General features: G+C 35.8%; 1 protein-coding gene across 9 annotated transcripts in view; it reads right to left on the minus strand.

Annotated features, from left to right (window-relative positions):
- Positions 1 to 22,826, minus strand: part of rbfox3b (RNA binding fox-1 homolog 3b) — a 327,667-nt gene that overhangs the window by 217,314 nt on the left and 87,527 nt on the right. For 5 of the 9 annotated variants that reach the window (XM_051887979.1, XM_051887978.1, XM_051887974.1 and 2 more), the window contains exon 1: positions 13,174 to 13,264. The exons of 2 other annotated variants lie outside the window; for them this stretch is intronic. The gene's annotated coding sequence lies outside the window, so the exon portion shown is untranslated. Of the gene's footprint in view, positions 1 to 13,173; positions 13,265 to 22,826 lie in introns of those variants that run through there. 2 more of the 9 variants (XM_051887980.1, XM_051887971.1) reach the window with 2 other exon arrangements.

Raw genomic sequence — 22,826 nt, forward strand, 5'->3', positions numbered from 1 at the left:
GACAGCAGCCAACATTAATGACTGCTAAAGTCATTGTTAACCTAACAAGAAAAGACAAAGATAAAATCACTCACTGTTCTTGAATGAATAACTTTTTTAGTTTTAAATAAGAATTAGTCTATATTTAAAGGATTAGTTCACTTTCCAATTAAAATTTCATGATAATTTACTCACCGCCATGTCATCTAAGATGTTTATGTATTTTTTTCTTCAGTAGAAAAGAAATGAAGGTTTTTGAGGAAAACATTAAAGGATTTTCCTCCATATAGTGGACTTCAATGGTCTCCGAACGGTTAAAGGTCAAAATTACAGTTTCAGTGCAGCTTCAAAGGGCTTTAAACGATACCAGACGAGGAATAAGGGTCTTATCTAGCGAAACGATCGGTCATTTTCTAACATTTTTTAAAATGTATATGCATTATATAAACAAATAATCGCCTTCAAGTGGTTCCGCCAAAACCGCACTTCCGTATTCTTCAAAAAGTTTATGCTGTATGTCCTACACCTTCCCTATTCATTTGTTTATATAAAGTATATACATTTACATTTTTTTTGGAAAAAGACAGATCGTTTCTCTAGATAAGACCCTTATTCCTCATCTGGTATTGTTTAAAGCCCTTTGAAGCTGCACTGAAACTGTAACTTTTACCTTCAAACGTTTGGAGGCCATTGAAGTCCACTATAAGGAGAAAAATCCTAGAATGTTTTTCTCAAAAACCTTCATTTCTTTTCGACTGAGGAAAGAAGGACATGGACGTCTTAGATGACATGGGGGTGAGTAAATTATCATGAAATTTTAATTTAAAAGTGGACTAATCCTTTAATGTATACAGCAGTTATTTTACATTTGATTATTTTATTCAATTTCTGTTGAGTATTACTTATCAAAATACCACTGTTAGTACATCTATCTGAAAAACCTAAAGCACTGTTTATTTCATTTGTATTTTTTGTCTGCTTTGTTTGTAATTAGTTTCTTTGTTCTTATTTAATTGTTGACTGTTTATTGTCTTCTGTAGCTGTTTTGAGGACTTTTTACTTACATTAATTACCTAGTATTAGTTTTTGTTGAAGTATTGATAATTGTGGAATTTCACTAACATTTAAAATGACTCATATCATGAAAAAAGACTTTAATCAATAATCGTGTTAAATAATCGTAATTTCAATATTGACCACAATAATCGTGATCATGATTTTTGCCATAATCGAGCAGCCCTACAACAGACTGATCCATCTGACCGATCGGAGCAGAGTAGACCAATCAATTCTTTATCAAACCGTTTCATACACTGAGAAAAGAGGTGATGAAAATTCAGAGCCTTGAAAATAGCATAATAGGGACACTTTACAATGTTATACAGTATTTCATGTACAGAAGTAACTTGCGTCAGTCAGCTGGAGCTCACCAGTGGGTTTAAAACACTCAGCAAAATGAGTTTGTCTGATGTTTTACAAAACACCTCCATGAATGTGCCTTCACTGGAGATCAAAATGAAATTAAACTACTAACACGTTCTTCTATCTGGATTTACAGTTAAACAATGTTCTGGGTTCAGTTCAATTTTAGCTCCATCATTCATGTTCATAATGCTTATTATTACCCCAGAAATAACTTATAACTCATCCATCAGTCATAAAAAAAAAAAAAAAAAATCATTAACAGTGATGCATATAATACAAAACACACTAAAATACAGACGCTATAAAAATGATTTTTTCGCAGTTGTAATTAAAAAAAAAAAAAGATTATTGGAGTATGTTTTACAGGAAAACACTATTTTAGTCTTTCTACTTCAAAATTTGACACTTAATTGAATGTGTTACTTGACGTTTCCTTGCAATTAGTGAAATTTACCAGCAATTTCTAAGTTAAAACTACTTCCTACACAGATTTTTTTTTTTCAGTGTTCAAAAGCAAATCCACAGAAACTAAACATCTGAAGTGTTGAATTGATACTGATGTGAACACATAATGTTGTAACACCTGCTAACAAGCAAATACATGGACAATTGCATGGAGAAAACATTTGTGATTCATCCAGCTAGAACAGACAATTTAGGCACTTTAAAAATCAAATACTAAATGGATTTTTAATGAATTATTAATGTATACATGTACCACATTTTTGCTTTGAAATGCTCCAGAACACTGCCGCATTATAAGTGCATTGCTGCAAATGTGATTTTTGCTTGTTTTAAAAAACTGCAGATGAGATGAAGTTCACGATCTACAACATTATCAGAAGCTTCACTTGAACCCTCAACATTCTTTTAGGATGTCATTTTAGCTCCTCCCTTTAGACGTTGTCATGGCGACGGGGTGATAGGCATGAGGACAACAATCGTAACATTTATAAATATGTACATGTATGTAGGTAGAAGTTGCAGTCTTGTCACACGACCATCTGTGTGTTCGGACAGCTAACTCATTCATTATTCAGCAGGAGACTACCTGATGAGCTTCTATATTTGAACTCATTAACAAACAAAAAATGAACACGGGTGCTGTTCATATATGTGCGAGTGTGTGTGGGTGGGTGTTCATTAGTGTGTGTGTGACATGTATGTGTGCACGCATGTTATTGTGAGTGCGTATCCTTGTCAAATTCATATTTGGATGTTGCGGCGCAATCGATGCGAGGCGACCCCGTGACCCGCGCAGGAAGGAAGCGGGCGATGCAATCTGCCACCCACGGCTCACACACACACGCACGCGTTTCTCAGTCCCCCTCCGAATGTCTCGCTAATGAGATGAATTAGCTGAATGCAACAGATGTGTTCGGTGCAATCTAACGCCCTCCATCTGTCAGTCATAACACACACACACAGATGATACACAACACATGATTGATGGATCATTCCTGCAATGCAGTGCATGTTCATGTCTTCATCATATATGTCTTTATATACTAGATAAATATTTCTTATTATTTTTAATATTATTTTTAAGTATTTTAAATCACTAATTGTTTCTTTTATCTTATCTTTTAAGCTGAATTGTAAATCAAGTTATTTTCTGTTTTGGTTTTGAGTAGATTTTTTTGTTCTAGTACGTAAAACTTTTGAAAATTTATGTTTCTTTGTGTATATAAATAAATTAACATTATTGTTAATTCACTATACATTTACTGACATTGAAAACTATTTTCACTTAGAAATCACTAGTAAATTTCACAATTAATTATTAATTAAAAGTATAAAGACCGAAATTGTATTATTTTGTAAAATATACTCCAATAATCTTTGTTTTATTTACAACTATGGGAAAAAAAATATATATATATAATTTTTTTACAGTATATGTATACTTACATATGTACTTATATATCAGGGGCGTTCCCACTGAGGAGGCAAGAGAGGCAGTGTCTCCTCAAAAAAAAGCTGGATGAGAAAATAATTGATATTACAAAAAATAAAACAACGCAAATATTACAAAATGTGACATTAACAAGGTCTTTTAAGATGTTATTTAACTCATTTAAAACTGCTATTATGAGGGATACTTGACAAAATGGACATTTTGGCATAATTCTCTGTGTTATTGTTTGTTCAAGTGTGAAAGACAACTCGATACTGGCGCGCGTCTTTCTATCACACGAGTCGTGTGTGTCACATGACACGACATTCACAGACAGCACGTTCTCATTTGTATTGTGGCGCTTGAATGGTTTAAAAGCATTTGAGTGAATAAGAGCATGATCATATAATGTAACGCTAGCCAAATTATGGAAAAAACGGATGCTGCGTTAAATATTTTTAACGAGTTAAACTGAAAAAATTAATCGCATGCGTTAACGCGCTAATTTTGTATATATATATATATACATATATACATGTATATAGGTGCAATTTAAAGTAACAGAGTATAAAAGCTACTGCAGAACAGGAATGATGGAATGAAACTTAGTGAAGCTGAAAATACTTTCCACTAATGACAAACAAGACAATAAAACCTCTTATGAACAAGAGCAGCTGCCGAACACAAGTAATTTTCAGCCTCCAAACTGGATTCATACTGGAAACAGGTGTAAACGAGGTTAATATGTAATCCGGTTTCACAGGAGGAATAGAGTGACAGCGCTGAATGAAATGAGAACATGCCGGTAATGAATCGCCGACCGTGTGTTCACGTCCCCATCGACTCTGAGCGTTTGACAACATTACACTGTCAATGAATAGAGGTCGACGGGGGGCAGAAAGCTCTCAGAAAAACCCCTCAGACGCCCAGCAGGAGAGAAACACTCATATACAGACGCTCATAGAGTGACTGAGAACCAGCACACAGTCAGACGAGGCCGTTAACAGTGGGTCTTCATTACTGCGGCATGAAAACACAGCAATGAGAGCGTGTTATCAGAAAAAGTGTAGGAGAGAGACTTCTGTCATCATTTACTCACCCTCATGTCATTTCAAACCTGTATGACTTTACATTGCGATTATGATGATAACTGGAGCTTTCAAGCTTCAAATAGGATGCAAAAGCATCATGAAAGTATCATAACAAAAGATTTATGACCATTTTATGGTGGGTTTGCGTTCTTTTTGAAGCATGAAAGCTTCATATTCACTGACTAGTACAAGTCCTTAAAATATAAAGAAAGTTATAAAGGTTTGGAATGAAATGAGTTTTTTTGCTTTATTGATACCATTTATGCTCAAAAAAACATGCATTCATTATCTTAAACCCCATGATAAATCAGTATGTCTGGATATACACTGAAAAGTACAATATTGACGAAATGCCAGCATCTAAAAACGTAATTATGTATTCACACACAGCTTCAGAAAACTTATGAATCCTTTGAATACAGTAGTAAAAACACCTGCTTGTGTCAGAGAGGATGCAAAAAGGTAATAATAACACTTTGACTAACATTATAAATGCACTTTTAAGAGAAAACAATAAAACAAATTGATCATCATGCCAGATGTGTTCTGCTCTGATGTACAGAAGTGTTAATGTAAAGGCTCAAACCCACTCAAGAACACAGGACGAGATGCGATAATAAAAGAGAAATGAAACGCAGGCTGTACAGATGGAGGAGCTGACGGGAGGAATGATCTGGCCAGCCTTTAGTATTTATAAATAAATCACTCAAATTCCCACCAACACGTCTGATCACGACCAGATCTGACTGTCAACACCTCTCCGTTTTGTCTGTTACTCACACATATGGCCGGACAATCTGCCACCGCAAACATGAGCGTGTGTTTCTGCATGTCTCTGACTGTCTACTGCCAGTCTACAAACACCGCCAACACTGTGAACAATACGTACAACTGATGAAAGAACGAATGATACATAGAACGAGATAGATAGATAGATAGATAGTACAATTCATAGTTAGAATAATACGAATGAAAGATAGATAGAACGATACACAGAACGATAGAATGAGAGATAGAATGAACAACTGAAAGTTAGAGTGATGAGATTGAGCGAACGAGGGAACGAATGAATGAACGAACGAGCGAATGAATGAACAAACAAACAAACGAACGAACGAACGAGTGAGCGAACGAACAAATGATAGATAGAACGATAGATAGAATGACAGACAGACAGATAGATAGAATGAATAATTCAGTTAGAATGATACGAACAAACGAACGAAAGACAGATACATAGAACGATACACAAAATGATAGGAGATAGAATGAACAATTGAAAGTTAGAGTGATACGAGTGAGCAAACGAGCAAACGAACGAACGAACGAGCGAACAAACGATAGATAGAATGATAGAACGATAGACAGACAGACAGACAGACAGATAGATAGATAGATAGATAGATAGATAGAATGAACAAATCATAGTTAGAATGATACGAACGAATGAAAGATAGTTACATAGAACAATACATAGAACGATAGATGGAGATAGAAGGAGAGATAGAATGAACAATTGAAAGTTAGTGATACAAGTGAGCAAACGAATGAACAAGCGAACGAACGAGCGAACAAACAAACGATAGAATGATAGAACAATAGACAGACAGATAGACAGACAGATAGATAGATAGATAGATAGATAGAATGAACAATTCATAGTTAGAATGATACGAACGAATGAAAGATACATAGAACAATACACAGAACGATAGATGGAGAGATAGAAGGAGATAGAATGAACAATTGAAAGTTAGAGTGTTATGAGTGAGCGAACGAACGAACGAATCAACAATATAGATAGATAGAATGAAGGACTGATAGAATGATACATAAAAAGATAGATATTTAGAATGAACAATTGATAGTTAGAATGATATATAGAATGAATGAACAAATGATGGATATTTAGAATGATACATAGAACATTAGAACGAATGAATGAACAATAGAGCGCTAGATAGACAGAACGACAGAATGATAGATAGAGCACTAGATAGAAAAATAGAACGATACATTGAATGATACAGAACGAACGAACAATAGATAGGACGATAAATAGTATGAACGAACAAACGAATGATAGAATGACAGAACGATAGATAAAATGACAGAATGATAGATAGCTAAAACGACAGAATAGATATATAAAACAAAAGAATGATAGATAGAACGATAGATAGAATAGATAGAACGATAGAACGATAGAACGATAGAATGATAGAACGATATAGATAGAACGATAGAACGATAGATAGATAGAACGATAGAACAATAGATAGATAGATAGAACGATAGATAGATCGAATGATAGAACGATAGATAAATAGAACGATAGATATAGATAGAACGATAGATAGAACGATAGATAGATAGAACGATAGATAGAACGATAGATAGATAGATAGATAGATAGATAGATAGATAGAACGATAGATAGAACGATAGAACGATAGATAGATAGATAGATAGATAGATAGAGCACAATCAGAGAAATATATTTAAAAATATCCTGCCACTCCAAAGCATTATAATGGTAGTGAACGGGGGGTGAGATTTTGAAGCCCAAAACAATGCATCCATCCATCATACAAATAATCTCTGATTGTGTTCGTCTGAAAGAAGATAGTCATACACACCTAGGATGTCTTGAGGGGGAGTAAATCATGGGATAATTTTCATTTTTGGGTGAACTATCCCTTTAATTAAAAACACACAAACATGCCTCTATCATATCCTCCAGTCCTTTGCAGGAGGATTGTTTTTCCAGCACACATGTAGAAAAGAGCGGTCAGGGGTTTTTACTGCCCTTGTCTTCTTTCTCTGGTGTGACCTCTAAAATATGGACGTCCGAGATCATATCGCGAAAGCAATGCCTGCGCCAGCAGCCTTCACACAAATTGATTCCGGTCGCCAGACGTCCGGCGTGTTTCCTGCACACTTCCCCGCCAGCACTGTATGCAGACACACAAATGTGATCTTTATCTTTATGAGCTCTCCTTGGGCACATGCCATTTGGCACCTACATGTGATTAACAGTCCGTCGGAGTCGTTAAATGAGTGTGTTAGCATGATTGTCAGTAGAGCTAACGCTAAGATAAGAGTGTTTTTGATAGTTGAAATTCACGCACAAGGAGCGCTTTCAGCTTAAAGGTTTCAAAATTAACTTTGAGGATATTTCAGCCAAGTTCATGTGATAAATAAATTGCAAAATGACTTCCTTAATGTTATTCGGATGTACACTTCACAAACACTAATGCTACTCTTGTGGGATCATTAACATGAATTACGCTCAACACACATAGGGAACACATAGGGAACACACAGGATGAATCCAAATTCACAGATCATCTTATGTTGTATGCAGGGGGAGAATTAGCACAGCCCAAATCAGCATGTCAAAAGTGCTTGTGTTTGTGTATTGTGTATAGATGGATGGATGCACTTTCTTCAGCTCATACTGTTCACTGCCTTTATAAAGCTTGGATGCGTCAGGATATTTATTAAAATATCTCTGATTGCGTTCATCAAGTCATATACACCTAGAAGGCTTGAAGGTAAGTAAAGCTTGGGGTAATTTTCATTTGAAAATGAACTAATCCTTTAAAGTCCCCCTGTGGTGAAAATCAAGGTTTTAACGTTGTTTAAATGTCTATGTGGTGTTTTTAATGTGCTTTAAGACAAACCATGTGCAAATTCATCAGTCAGCATCATTGCTGAGTATTTTCTCTCTAAACCTGCAGTAAACCAAAGACAGTCTCAAACCCGCAGTTTGAAATCGCTGGTGTTTCTAACGTCACAAGCTACCTTGTAACCAATCACGTCAATATGCCGGTGGGCTTTAGCATGTCATTAACTGACCGCGCAAGGGAGTCTCTAAAGAAGGTTATCCTGGTATATTTTTCTGTTGATATGAAAAATCGTGCAGATTTAGCAATATGGCAGGTGTATGATGCATATTACGATGTTATGATGAACTATATGCCTTATAGTTGTTCAAAGCGTTTGTAAGGATACTGATCATTAGAAGGCAGCTCTCTGACTCGTGAATGGGAACATGGTTTGTGTAACATTAGCAACACATTATTGGCTGTTTGATAACAGTCAGGCAAAACGCTAATCATATTAATTACTGTTATCTGTCCGATGTTGTAAAGAGCGATACCATTGTGCAGCGTTTACCTCAGTAAGTTGACCAAGTGGATCTCGTCTGAGCTCGTGCGAGTGAGTGGAGGCGGGGCTAATTATCATATTCATAGATCTGTGTATATTAAATGAGGCAAGGGTGTAGAGTTACATACAAACTATTTTAAAGCATTACGATTTTTTTTCACAGGAAAAAACATTTAAATATGTCATTTTGTTGATCAAAGATAAGTTTTAAGGGATAAAATTATTGACTACAGTGGGACTTTAACTATCATGCAGTGCAGTTTGGACTAATTTTCCTCAGAACACCTTGTACGTAAGAAGAAGTTTGCAACAGATCTTTTTCAATTGATTCAGTTGTACAAAAATGGTGAAAAATGTGGTCAAAGCTGCAACAGTGGGTTTTTTCTAAATAACAAACCATTTTACACTTAGAATTAGGGCTGGGTATTGACACAATTTCCACGATTCAATTCGATTTCTATTAACATGCTTGCGATTCGATTCGATTTCAATTCGATTCGATTCGATATCGATTATTTTGGATGTAGTATATCAGTTACAGTACATGGCAAAAAAAAAAATCTCTCATCTAATGCTGTAAACTACACATGGGAGTCAGTTGGTACTACTTTACTATAATATTGAAGGTTAAAATTAACTTATTTATATACAAACACTTAAATTACACTCTATTATGTTTTTTTATAATAAATAAAGTGTTAAAGTTTAAATGTTTAATATAAACATTTAAATCATGGCTGGCATAACTGATTTATTCAAACATGCATTAAATATTGAAGAACATTATAATGAATATGTAACGGTGCATAGCTATATTTATCAGAATGCTGCTTTCTAGAGTTCACTTTTCTAGCTGACTAATGAGTTTATGGTCACTGAATATGTTTTTCTGAGGTAAATGTGACGTTATGTGACATTGTTTACAAGCTGTTTTATTGACGTCTTTCCGAGGTAGAAACACTGATTGAGCTAATACACGAGACATGATACGGATTTCGGTAAGTTGTACTGTATATTTTAACATACTTTCAGATGTTTAGTCATGTTTATTTCACGCTGTAACTGGTATTAAAGCGGAGGAGAGGATCTTCACATGCGCTCCATTTCTCTTTAACTGAGGCGCTAAAGCGATCTGTCACGTCACATTAAACAGCGCCAAAACAGTATTTATTTTTTGAATCTCATAATAAGATGGACGTCATTTGAAATCTGAGACTTTGCTTTTTTGGCAAATTTTAAGGCCCTTTCACACCAAAAGTGAAATGAATAAGCCTCAGGCTGAAGGAAATGCATATTTACGCCTGTACAGTAGAGGGCGCCGCTCAAACAAACCTTTCAGCTGTGCTGCCATTCTGGATTAAAGAAGAATAGGATGCTGAGAAGGAAGTTCAACACTCTTATTTCTAAATCTAAAGGTCAGCAGCAAAAACATCGGTTAATAAAGTGAGATTAAATACATAAAGTATATTTGCGTAATTTAATATAGTTAATTATTACAGGTTTGCATAAAATTCTGAGATTGCATTTCACTGTTTTTATTTATTTTGAGGAATACTGAATGCTTTCGTGCAAGTGATATGAGTAAACGCATGTCCACATTTAGTCTAGAACTACAATAACCATCATGTTCACACAGCGCACACAACGCCTCTGCACTTTATTTCTCTCAACAGGAGAGCTGTCAGTCAATAAATGTGAAAAAGTAACTTAGATATTTTTGTTATAAAGTGAAAAAGTAACGCGTTACTTTACTAGTTTCTTGAAAAAGTAATCTGATTACGTAACTCAAGTTACTTATAAGGCATTACCCCCAGCACTGATAATAATGTCAGCTTTTTGATGTAAAATTATGAAGACAAAACTTAATTTAGAAGAACATGGACTGGTGATTTGTTCACATTAAGACGAGGAACATGTTTTAAGAAGTAAACAGAGTCAAAACAGCCTGGTTTCTAGTGCATGTGCTTGAACATGTTGTCAAAAGTATTTCATCACAACTGAAGTACATACTTTCACTGTGTAGTAGAAGTATGTGATTTGGGATGCAGCCATGTTTGGATTGCCGTGACCTTCGTCCTCACAGTGAGCCTCACATTGTTTCCTTGGACACAAGCGTTTGATTTAGAGCTGAGCAGCCTTCCAGATCTCATAAGACAGTGATGGGACCACACACGTCTGAGACGGGAACAGCCTGTACACTTTCCTCCCTAAAAACTGACACTTACTGTCACAAAACTGTGTAGAGGCGAGCGGCGTGCGCTGCGATGACAGTTATCTTCCCCGCTACACCCACGCCATTCCCTCCGCATCACTCCAAACGCTCTCTCTCTCTCCCGCGCGCTCCTCTCAGACAAATGAAAGTGGAGTAGATTTAGCGGCGTACAGCGGCTCAGGGGGTTTAAGCTCCTGTGACTAGTATCGTGTACCTTTCTTTTGCATCCTGCTTTACTCTCCAAATTCTGAAGGGTTGTTGCATCATCAACAACACCTCACAGGAGCGTATGTGAAGAGTACAGCGGCGGTTTAGTCAAAGCCCAAATGTTACAACATGACAAAGCGACATCTGTGGTTGTGTTCACAGAGAAATCACTGACAACTGCTGGGGGAACTACAACTCCACCATACTGGAAACATCAGAAACACTGTACTAAGCGTTTAAAATAGATGTTTAATACAAGGAAATGTGAAAACACTATTTATTTATTTATTTTTTGAAGTGAAATATGAAATATAAATATGAAATATGTACAGGTCACATTTCACCACACCAAAAAAATAAAAATAAAATAAAAATAAATAAAATAATAAACATAAAATAACACAAAATAAAATATTATGCATTACAAACAAATTTTGCATTACAAGAAAGATTGTATGCTAAATAAAAAATAAATAAATAAAATCAATCAAAATAAAATCAAACAAAATAAAAATAACATAAAATAACACAAAATAAAATAAAACAAATTTTTTTTTGAGGGTGGGGGTGTCTTTAAAAATACAAAAATAAATTTGTAATGGTTCTAAAATAGCCTTAAAATAATAAATATAAATAATAAAATAAAATAAAATATGCATTACAAAAAAAAAAATGTAACACTATATATATATATATATATATATATATATAATAATTAAAGGTGAATCTCATTAAAATACGTACAGGTCACATTTCACCAAAATAAAAATAAAATAAAATAAAATAAAATAAAATAAAATAAAATAAAATAAAATATGCATTACAAACAAATGTAACACTATATATAAAAAAGAATTAAAGGTGAATCTCATTAAAATATGTACAGGTCACATTTCACCAAAATAAAAATAAAATAAAATAAAATAAAATAAAATAAAATAAAATATGCCTTACAAGACATTTAATTTTCTTAATGTTAAAAATAATAAAATAAAATAAAATAAAATAAAATAAAATAAAATAAAATAAATTAAATTAAATTAAATTAAATTAAATTAAAATAAAATAAAATAAAATAACATAAAACAAAATTAAAGGTGAATCTCATTAAAATATGTACAGGTCACATTTCACCAAAATAAAATAAAATAATATGCATTACAAATGAATTGTGGGGGTGGGGTGTCTTTAGAAATAAATTCTTAAGGTTAAAATGGCCTTAATTTTCTTAACGCTAAATATAATATATATTATTTTTTTGCATTTAAATTGTATTGTGAACTACAATAAGTCACTGATTTTTAAAAAAGCTTCAGGAGTTTCAACCTTAAATAAATGAATGAATTATAAAGACACAAAATCACATTTAATAAAAATTTTGTTAAACCAAAAGTTCCAATTTAGCCACAAGAAGAAACCAAAAACAGTAAAACGTTTTGGAAAACTCATGCAATCAATTTCATAACAAAAATAAAAATAAATAAAAATAAATTTTAATATAATGAGCTCCAGGCAAGATATCCAAAATGAAACACACAGATCCCAGATCAGCTCCATCTCACTGATTAAGGCAGCTTGATTAATATTCATTACTTGCATTTAAAGGGTTAAACGCCTCTTAACTGAGCACTGAGCATGACTTCAGACGCTTTAGTAAAGTGAAAACACATCTATCCTCAACAAGGGCGAGTTACTCACTGACATTTCCTGCTTAAGTTTGTTTTACAAATCACTAACACCTTCATGAGCAATACTATTAGTGTGTCTCGATGCAACAAGCACCACTGATCAAAGACATGAGCATCAAACCAAACTGTGAATCATAAACTCATTCTGTGAGTCAGAAAGAAAAGCCTGTAATGAATCTTCAGTTACGTCTCTGAAACAACCAGGGCAAACAAACAAACAGCAGTATGAATTAACATATGTTGTTCTGAAAGAGACACACTACTGAAATCTGAAGAGTCCAACTAATGACCACACACACACACACACACACAGTAAACGCCTTCCTCAACATTACCATCAATACAAAAAAGCATCACAAACAGTGACCAGTAATGGAATATAAACAAAGCAGAATAGAATAGAATAGAATAGAAGCACATTAAGAACACTACTGCACAGAAACTCTCTGACAGGCTCAAGCAGTGTGTCTCTACACACTGCCTGCAGAAGTGAATACTCACAGACGCACAGGATCCAGAGCGATCAGCACGCGCTCCTCAACAACACAACACACATACGGCTCCAGCGATCCACCGGCTACAGATGAGGAACACCAGCGAGAGTGATAGAGCGAGAGAGAGAGAGAAGAGAGAGTGGGAGGAGAATACCGTCTCTTTCACACACACACACACACACACACACACGCTCATCTGACAGCAGCTCTGATCATCACACACACACACTACTACATTACACATGATTCACACAGTGCTTCAGCAGGGTTTACAATATACATACAATATATAGATGAAATATTACATTTGATTTTTTTTTTATGAGGGCAAAACAATAAATGCTGAAAGCTAAATATGAAGTTATAAATAAGAATATCCTGAAATAGCTATAAATCTGATTCCATAAATGAATGACAAAAATTATGTATATTATAATATTGATTACATATTTTCATAAGCCTTAATGAAAATATGTTGATTACATATTTTCATTAGGGCTGTCAAGCGATTACATTACCTGATGTAGCGATTCATTAATCTAATTAATCGCACATCAATTTTGGCTGAGAAATTACTCCCAAAAGATCATTTAAAGTCATTATTGTGTAAAGCATCAAATAAACATTACAAAAATTACCTTGAGAAAGAAATATTTAATTTGATTCAATATAGAATTTATTACACATACTCTTTTGGGCCATAAGGTTGAGTAAATGATGACTGAATTTTAATTTTTGGGTGAACTATACCTTTAATGTTTTTTTTATTATTATTAATATGGAATATTAAATTGTTTTTTTAATGAAGTGATACTCTAAATAAGAAACTAAAACTGCCAGTAGGTGGTGGTAAACATCTTAATGATCAATTCATTGAGTCATTCATTTATTCATTTGATTAGTTCGAACGGCTGATTTATTCAGGAGTGAAGTAAACGGTTCTCTTTATGAATGGTCAATTGAATCATTAGGCTTTGAAGTGGCGCTGCACAGACCCATCTGTGTATGACATCAAAGTACCACAAGAGCGATTAGAGAGCAGGCGGCTCCGTATAAGTTTAAGCTACTGGAGTCACATGGAGTACATGATGTCTTTTTTCTACCTTTCTGGACCTTGGAGTGGTAGTTGTGTTGGATCTCTATGGAGAGACAGAAACCTCTCAGACTTCATCAAAAATATCTTAATTTGTTTTCCGAAGATGAACGAAGGTCTTACAGATGTGGAACGACACGAGGGTGAGTAATAAATGACAGAATTTTCATTTTTGGGTGAACTAACCCTTTAAATCTTTTAATTATTTAATTCCTTTTAATAAAAAATAAAAATAAAAAAAACAGCATGTTTGTATTTAACTATAATGTCAGCTCTTATTTTAGAGATTTATTTATTTTTTTTTTTTTTTTGAGATTTCACTCTAGTATTCAGTCAGTTACAGCTGTTGGTGTTGTTGCCTTCTTCCACTGTCCTCCAGCAAACCTCTAAAACATCAAGACGGAGGAACAATTACATGACCAATGAGCAGGTAATGTGTTTAATTGTGAGGTGGAGAGTGTTTGTACTGCTCTTTACATTCACAGATGAGAGCGACAGACTGTAGAAAAGCCACTGACTGCTGGAGGCTGTAACACTCCACGTCTCTCCAAACGCTGTGTGTTCAGATGACTTTTGACTATCAGCGGATTATTCTGGTCAAGAACCACTCACTTAGATGAAAAGACAGTCTGACTGACATGTAAAATGACCAATCCCAACTTTTTAATGTGCATTTAGAGGTGAGAAAAAATAAAATCAATGATATCACAACAATCTCTGTGAAGAGCAGTAAAAACTTGTCTGTGGAGTTTAAAAGCTCATGAATCTATAGATTACTTTATAAGTGACTTAAACATACTGAATATCGTTCAGTTGTTGTTATACACGGTCAAATCCAGTGAGTATCTTCATCAGATGTGCTCGGGATCTTGTCAAGTCAGGTTTACTTTGCCAAATATAGAGGCTGAACTTTGCGGTTCATCTCTAACACACAACAAAACTCCATAACTTAAAGTTGCAGTATGAAAGTGTTTATGTATTCATTAATCGATTTTTATTGCCAATGTGTGAACAGATTGTAACGAAACTAAAAAAGAAAACTAAATCTCCCGACTTCCTAGACTGACTGTGAAAGCACGTAAACTGATTTTCTATGGGTCGTTTTTGCCGGGAAAATCAAAATGATGCGACGGTTACACGCGCTCCCGAGAACCTTCCGTTCAATGACACAAGAAACTAATGCTTACAAAGTTCAAGATAATGAGCCATTCTGTACTGTAATGTCAAAGTGTAATGCAAAGAAAAAGGGATTCATTCAAACTATAGTCTCGCATAGCAGTCTCAAATTTACAATAAACTATCATAACAGTGTAATTTTAATTACCTCATCTGTCGACATGATGCTGATGCAAACATATCCACGTTCCAATGATCAGATGCTTTCCTGCTGTTTCCTCACCGCTGTCATTTTTGGTTTGTATGTTTATTTTGGTACTGAGAGGAAAGCGCGCAGCACATTAAACGCCCACTGAAGTGCCTTGAAACGCGCAGCATTATTCAAAGTGCTGATGTAATTTTCACTAAAATAGCGTTTCGTTAATCACAGCTGGCCAGAGCCGTTGAGCTCTCTTAATCTAACCGTTTCTCCTTCTAATATCCTCCATATCGCTTTAAAATATAGCATTCTGTGCAGAATTCAAATGGGTCCAACACGTTTTGTGGTCTGGGCCGACTCGCGCGTATGATCCGCTCTGTGCTCTCGTGTCTCTGGACCGGAGCAGACTGTGTGCGCGCTGCGGCGGTTCACGTGACACTAAGTGAAACCAGACTTCATTGGCCTCAGTGGAAAGCATATTTACACTCTTAATCGTCCCCCTATATAGTGCACTATGTGTCATTCAACATGTAGAAAATAGTAAATGTGTGAACAAGTGACAGATTTTAGCTATTTATAATGTAGGGGGAGGGACGCTTCAGATTCTAGAGAGCATTTGATTGGACAGATCAAATCTGATGAGAAGCTGAAGCGCAACGTGATGTCATCAAAATCATTGATCCATATTGGCGGAAGTGACAGACTGTAAGTATATCTTCTAAATGCTAGATAAAATTTGTCATTGTTTTGGAGCACACTAACATATTCACACTAAAAGCCAAAAAACTTCAATTTTGATTTCATGTTCACATAGCTATTTCAAATAGTAGCTAATATTTCACAATATTACTGATTTTACTGTACATAAAACATGTGTACAGTACATGTGCATTGTTATAACTTTTACATTTTTAAGTTATACACTATCTATATAATATATGGTCTGGTAATAAAATGTAAACACATGTAGGTTTTGAAGGCTGTACGTACGTACAATGTTTACATTTTAGAAGTTGTCTATATATCGCTGTACTGTATTAGTGCTGATATGTATCAGCCTCCTGGGATACACCTTCACACTGAGCAGATTGAAGACCAAACACCTGCACACACACACACACACACACACACACACACACACACACACACACACACACACACACACAATCTCCTCCCTAGTGTAACTCATTAGCAGTCTGGCACAGTGAAATCACAGGAGCCGAATAAATGGAGGGGAAGTTGTGAACGGCTCCATGTTCAGTGTTTACATGTGAAATCCCTCAGGAGCAACGCAACTATCTGTCATCCCGAGAGCTTTTCTGTAGGAAAACACACTGATCTGATCCGCTGCAGTACTGGAAACACATTGAGCACTAAACACAGATCCATCATGACCAGAAAGCAACAGAAAACAATTAGAGGCAACTGCAATAGTTCACAGTAAAACCTCTGAGTTTATAGTGGTTCTCAAACAGGGGCCGGAAACTTTAAAGTATTGAAATGTGTACAGTACATTTTTATTAACATTTTAAAATTACCTGCCTCTAATCTAAATCAAATGCTAAAAACCCCACAGAAAATCAAATGTAAACAGAAGTTATATTGTGGTAACACTTTATTTCGATGGTCTATTTTAGACATTCTATGAACTATAGTAATTTTGTACATGTCAACTAACTGTCATTAGAGTATTAGTAGACTGTCTGCTTAATATCTGCTAACACTTTATTTTGATGCTTTTCAAAAGACTTTCTACTGACTATGAGTAACTTTGCAACTACATGTCAACTTATTCTACTAACCTGAACCCAAACATAAGGCCCTATTTCCACCAAGTATTAAAGGTTAGTTCACCCAAAAATGAAAATAATGTCATTAATTACTCACCTTCATGTTGTTCTACACCCATAAGACCTACGTTCATCTTAAGAACACAAATTAAGATATTTTTGATGAAATCCGATGGCTCAGTGAGGCCTCCATTGCCAGCAATGTCACAGAACTTTTCAAGATCCAGAAAGGTACTCAAAACATATTTAAAACAGTTCATGTGAGTACAGTGGTTCTACCTTAATATTATAAAGCGACAAGAATACTTTTTATGCGGCAAAAAAAAAAACAACAACAAAATAACGACTTTTCAGCAATATCTAGTGATGGCCAATTTCAAAACACTGCTTCGAAGCTTTATGAATCATTTGTTTCGAATCAGTTGTTCGGAGCGCCAAAGTGATTTCAGCAGCTTGGCAGTTTGATACACAATCTGAATCACTAATTCGAAACAAAAGATTCGTAAAGCTTTAAAGCAGTGTTTTGAAATCGGTAATGTGGTAATTTCATTGCTGATAAAAAACCTCTTGGATTTCATCAAAAATATCTAAATTTGTGTTCTGAAGATGAACGAAATTCTTACGGGTTTGGAACCACATGAGGGTGACTAATTAATGACAGAAATTTCATTTTTGGGTGAACTAACTCTTTAATACACACACACACATTTTGCATACTTAACATACTTTTTTTCCTGAAATAAATTTAGAGTCACCAGCTGTCAGATAAAACCATAATTTCAGCACTAAGATACTTTCATTTTTTCTTTGACATGAAAAGTTTGGAAGAGTTTTAAGAAGCACAAAGCTACAGTGACAATCTCTAAAACTTTCTAGACATACTCGCATCCTTCAACTGAAAGCAGAACGAGACACGTGGGTTTCTGCGTTTGCTGTTTTAATCTGCTGATACTCTACAGAACACTGAGATCTGAGCTTTACCTCATTTCACTGCGGTAACTAAGCCAGAGGAAGAGTTTGTTCTGGTGCATTTCAAGGTGAGGAGCAAACACAGGGTTCCCACAGAGGTGAACTTCTACAACCTTTCCATGACCCTTCCAGTAGATTGCATGGGATTACTGAAGTTTTAAAAAATGCTTGCACAAAAGAACAATTGGTCTCATTCATTAAGTGCGTGGTTATATCTAGGAACAACTGAAACCACACATACGTAAAACCCACATACTCTGGATGTCCGTATAACTGTATTAAAGGGTTAGTTCACCCAAAAATGAAAATTGCCCCATGATTTACTCACCCTCAAGCCATCCTAGGTGTATATGACTATCTTCTTTCAGATGAACACGATCTAAAGTTTGGAAGAGCCAGGATATTTTTAAATATATCTCTGATTGTGTTCGTCTGAAAGAATATAGTCATATACAGTAAATCATGGGATAGTTTTCATTTTTGGGTGAACTGTCACTTTAAAATGAAATTATATACATAGATATTTCATCTTAAATATATTTCATCATGTGAAAGAGTAAGAAAAGCCAAGTTATAGTTCGAGCTGTGAGATTTCATGGTATAACAATATGCATTGTTATGCCACGAAGAACGAGGTTATACAAATTAATGTGCAAACACACAATGTGAATTAGGCAGGGATTTTTTGTGAGAATTTTTATTGTGTGTCCAAATATGAAAAAAATTCAAGCTATTATTTGTGAATGAGGTCCAATTTCTAGCCAACAATATATTTTAGAGGAGAGCAGAGCTGAATATAAAAAGTAATAAGGTTGTAAAGGTTGTGAGGAAAGACCTTATATGGATATTGGGCGTGGCTTAGGCAAATGAATAATCTTGAGCATGCGGTCACACATTTAGGGCCATATTTTAACAATCTAAGCTCATGGTCTGAAGCGCACGGCGCAGGTGCACTTAGGGCATGTCTGAATCCACTTTTGCTATTTAAACATCGGAAAAAAATGGTTGGCGCACCAGGCGCATGGTCCAAAAGGGTTGTACCTAGTCTCTTAATGAGTCATGGGTGTGTTTTTGGCATAATGTGCAATAAACCAATCAGAGTCTCATCTCCCATTCCCTTTAAAAGCCAGTTGTGCTCGCGCCATGGCAGATTCGTGGCGGAATATAGACACCCTCAACCTGACAAGTCAGTTTGAATACATTTCCACCGTCGGGCCGAACGGTTCTCATTGCATTAATCGTTCCATTCCGTGCCGATCCGGACCAGCTGGTACGGTTACGGTTTCATTTACCACTGTGGGGCTGATAACGGCCGCTCTTTTGAATGTAATACAAAAGCGTCAGTTGTTGTCTTGGTAACGCAACGGTTTACTGATGATATTAGATGTAAATAACGACTGCGTTATGGAGGATGATCAGATATTTCTTTTAATTTTATTATTAATTTGTGTTTTCGACGCTCAAATAGAGTGCTTAGCCAGCTACAGAGAAACTGGTAGCCAGGCAACAGACAAGTGACCAATCCTGTGTGCCGACGTCAGTTCACGCATTCTACCAGCACGATTCAGCACGGTTAGACAACCGGGCCGAGAACGGTTTGTAATCATGCCGTGCCGTACCAGGCTCCAGTGGAAACACAACTGGAACCATTCGACCAGACGGTGGAAAAGCAGCTTGTGTGTATTACCACAATTGGTCAAATAATTAGCCAATTTCATTCGTCATTACTGCAAATAGGTAATTCTGATACATGCAATGACTATCCATTATGACATAATTACTAACTCGCCCTTAAAAAAACAAAAAAATACTGCAGCATTGACTTTAGACCAGGTATCAGTTGATCAATGGCGCAGTCGTTTTCAGTTGCCTCAAAGCAACATGCCAACAATGCACCTGAACACACCTCGTTTTCGGACCCATGGGCGAACAGATGGGCGTGAGTGCATTTGCTATTTAAACAACGTGACGTAGGACGTGAAAATGAAACTGCGTCGGGCTGAAACTAGCAAAAAACACTTGTGTCGCGCCTGGCGTTGCATTGCGCCGGGTGTATGATAGGTCCCTTAGAATACTTCAAATTAATTAACATTGGAATGAGGTTAAGAAAAAAATATTATAAATGTCAAAAGTATTCCAAAAGATGTATCATTCAACTTACAATATGCAAAGGAGTGAAAAAAATATGTTCAAAGAACTTTACATGAACGCAAGTTTATAAATAAATAATGTTTTTTCACAAAATCTGTAATTTTGTGTCGCTGTTTGGATGTAGTAAAACACCCACAGATGTAGCAGAAAACATCTGTGTCATGTTTGCAGTTTTTCTGCCATAATTCTAACCTTGAAATCAGGATTAGACATAAAATAATGTCATGCATGTGAAAATCGGCTGTGAATTGAACATATAGTTGTAACCCGACTCAGAGGAAAACTGGAATCATGTCAGGTGATTAAGGTATAATACAAGACTTCTTTACCTTACAATTGGTCGTCAAAAGCCAAAATGCTACGAATAATAAATAATATTTTGTGAGAATGTGATATGCTAGAGCAAAACAGCACTATTTTTGGAATCGTATTGGATTTCATTCATCAAGTTTGATGCAGGGCAGCGTTAGCAAATGAGACCCAATTTTTAGCCAACAAAATATTTTAGAGCAGAGCATAACTGCACATAAACACTAACAATGTTGACAACAGACTTTCTTGAACACGTAAAACTAGTTTCAAAGTTGCTTTCCCAACACGAGCACCACGAAGACGTAAAGACAGAGTTACTAGCGAGAAAGCCCTCTCAGAAACATCTGCTCATGGTTTAATGTGCCGCTAATCAGGACGAGAGGCCGATCAGTCCACATCAGATCCCACACTGCGGAAACGTCCATCTCTTCCCTCCGCACACACTCATCGACTGCGGTGGCGGCGTCTTCCAGCAAATGAAATAACGAGGGGTTTCCATAGTGACGGGAGAGGAGCGGGAATCTGACTCGTGTGAAGGATGAAGCCTGTTCTCCAGGGGTCCCCGGGGAGCCCACAGCTCTACATCTTTCCCTTTCATACTCTCTCTTTCCTCCTCCTTTCGTTTCTCTCTCTGGAGCTGCATGTGCTTTAGAGTGTCACGGGTAAGTCTGCGTGTTCAAAGCGTCAACTCAAACTCGGCATCATTACTGTAGCGCAGAAACCGCGAGCAATGGCAACCGTCTCTCTTCTCTGACCTCCGCGTCTTGTTCAATCCCTCCGCCATCTCTCTTTTATTTCACCTTTATTTGTCTTTCGTAAAAGCAAGCGCACATGTGAAACCTCAATGGAATAGAGAAAAGGAAAACAGATAAAGAGCGATCAGACAGTCAGACCTTGGCCTTTCAACTGGACGAGGAAGAAAAACAGCGTTGCTGGAAGGTCCCTGATCAGATGGACGGATCACAGAGATTTTACAAGCTTGTTTTGAACTTATAGAGAAAATAAAACTTTACAGTCAATCTTGAACATTTACTGATACTAAACTGCAAAAATGACTCTCTCAATAACTTTGACTGCCCATATTTACATATCAACACCTACTTTGAATGATTAAAGAGTTCCACAGGAGATCTCGACAACTGTGCTGAGGTTTGCCAAGATACCAAAGTCTGCCATCAAGCCCAATATTATGAACCCTTTTTTATTTTATTTTACAGTATCCTACCCTATAGATAAGAAAAAATTACAACTGTTTCTCCTAAACAACAATGGAGAGCAAATGGACTTTTGCTTAAGTCTCCTGCATGCTTCTCAAATACTGTACTGAAAAAAGACTCCAGAAATCTCATGTGTCTCCTCTAGCATTTCAGAAGAGATCTCGAGCTACGAGCTACATTCAAATGTGGTTTGAAATCCTATTCAAGTCGCATTTCTGGAAATCCGTTTCAGTCTGACCGCTCTGATTGGATTTTGCGTGGTTTACGTGACTTTCTCACGGCACATAAAATGTAAATGTCAGACGTTGTTATAGGAAACATGCTTAAAGTAGCTGCAGAAACAAGGTTGTGTTGTTGTGAAGTGCCGGACGAGCAGAAAATGACAATATCATGGAGACATGTTTTAAAACCGGAGGAGACGACAGCACAGAACAAAGCTGCTCATACCAGCCTCCTACACTCTAGAAAATGCTGGGTTAAAAACAATCCAATTTGGGTCATTTGGCAACCCAGCGCTGGGTAAATATTGGACAGTACACCTGCTGGGCTATTTTTATCCAGCTTGCTAGGTTTTATACATAAACCCATTTGCTGGGTTGTTATGTAATCAGTGCTGTGTCAGTCAATTTGATATTGTTTTTTAATTTTAAATAACAATAAAAATGCACTCTAAAATCTATTTATACTTACAGGACAAGAATAGTTCATATACAATAATTTTTAATCAATGGCAAGTCAGTCTTTTACTATCATAAAATAATCCAAAACAGTAAATGTATTAGGATGTGACAGGAGCAAAAACAGCAGCCAATA

This window comes from Ctenopharyngodon idella, chromosome 3 (genome assembly GCF_019924925.1).
Source record: "Ctenopharyngodon idella isolate HZGC_01 chromosome 3, HZGC01, whole genome shotgun sequence".
NCBI lineage: Eukaryota > Metazoa > Chordata > Actinopteri > Cypriniformes > Xenocyprididae > Ctenopharyngodon > Ctenopharyngodon idella.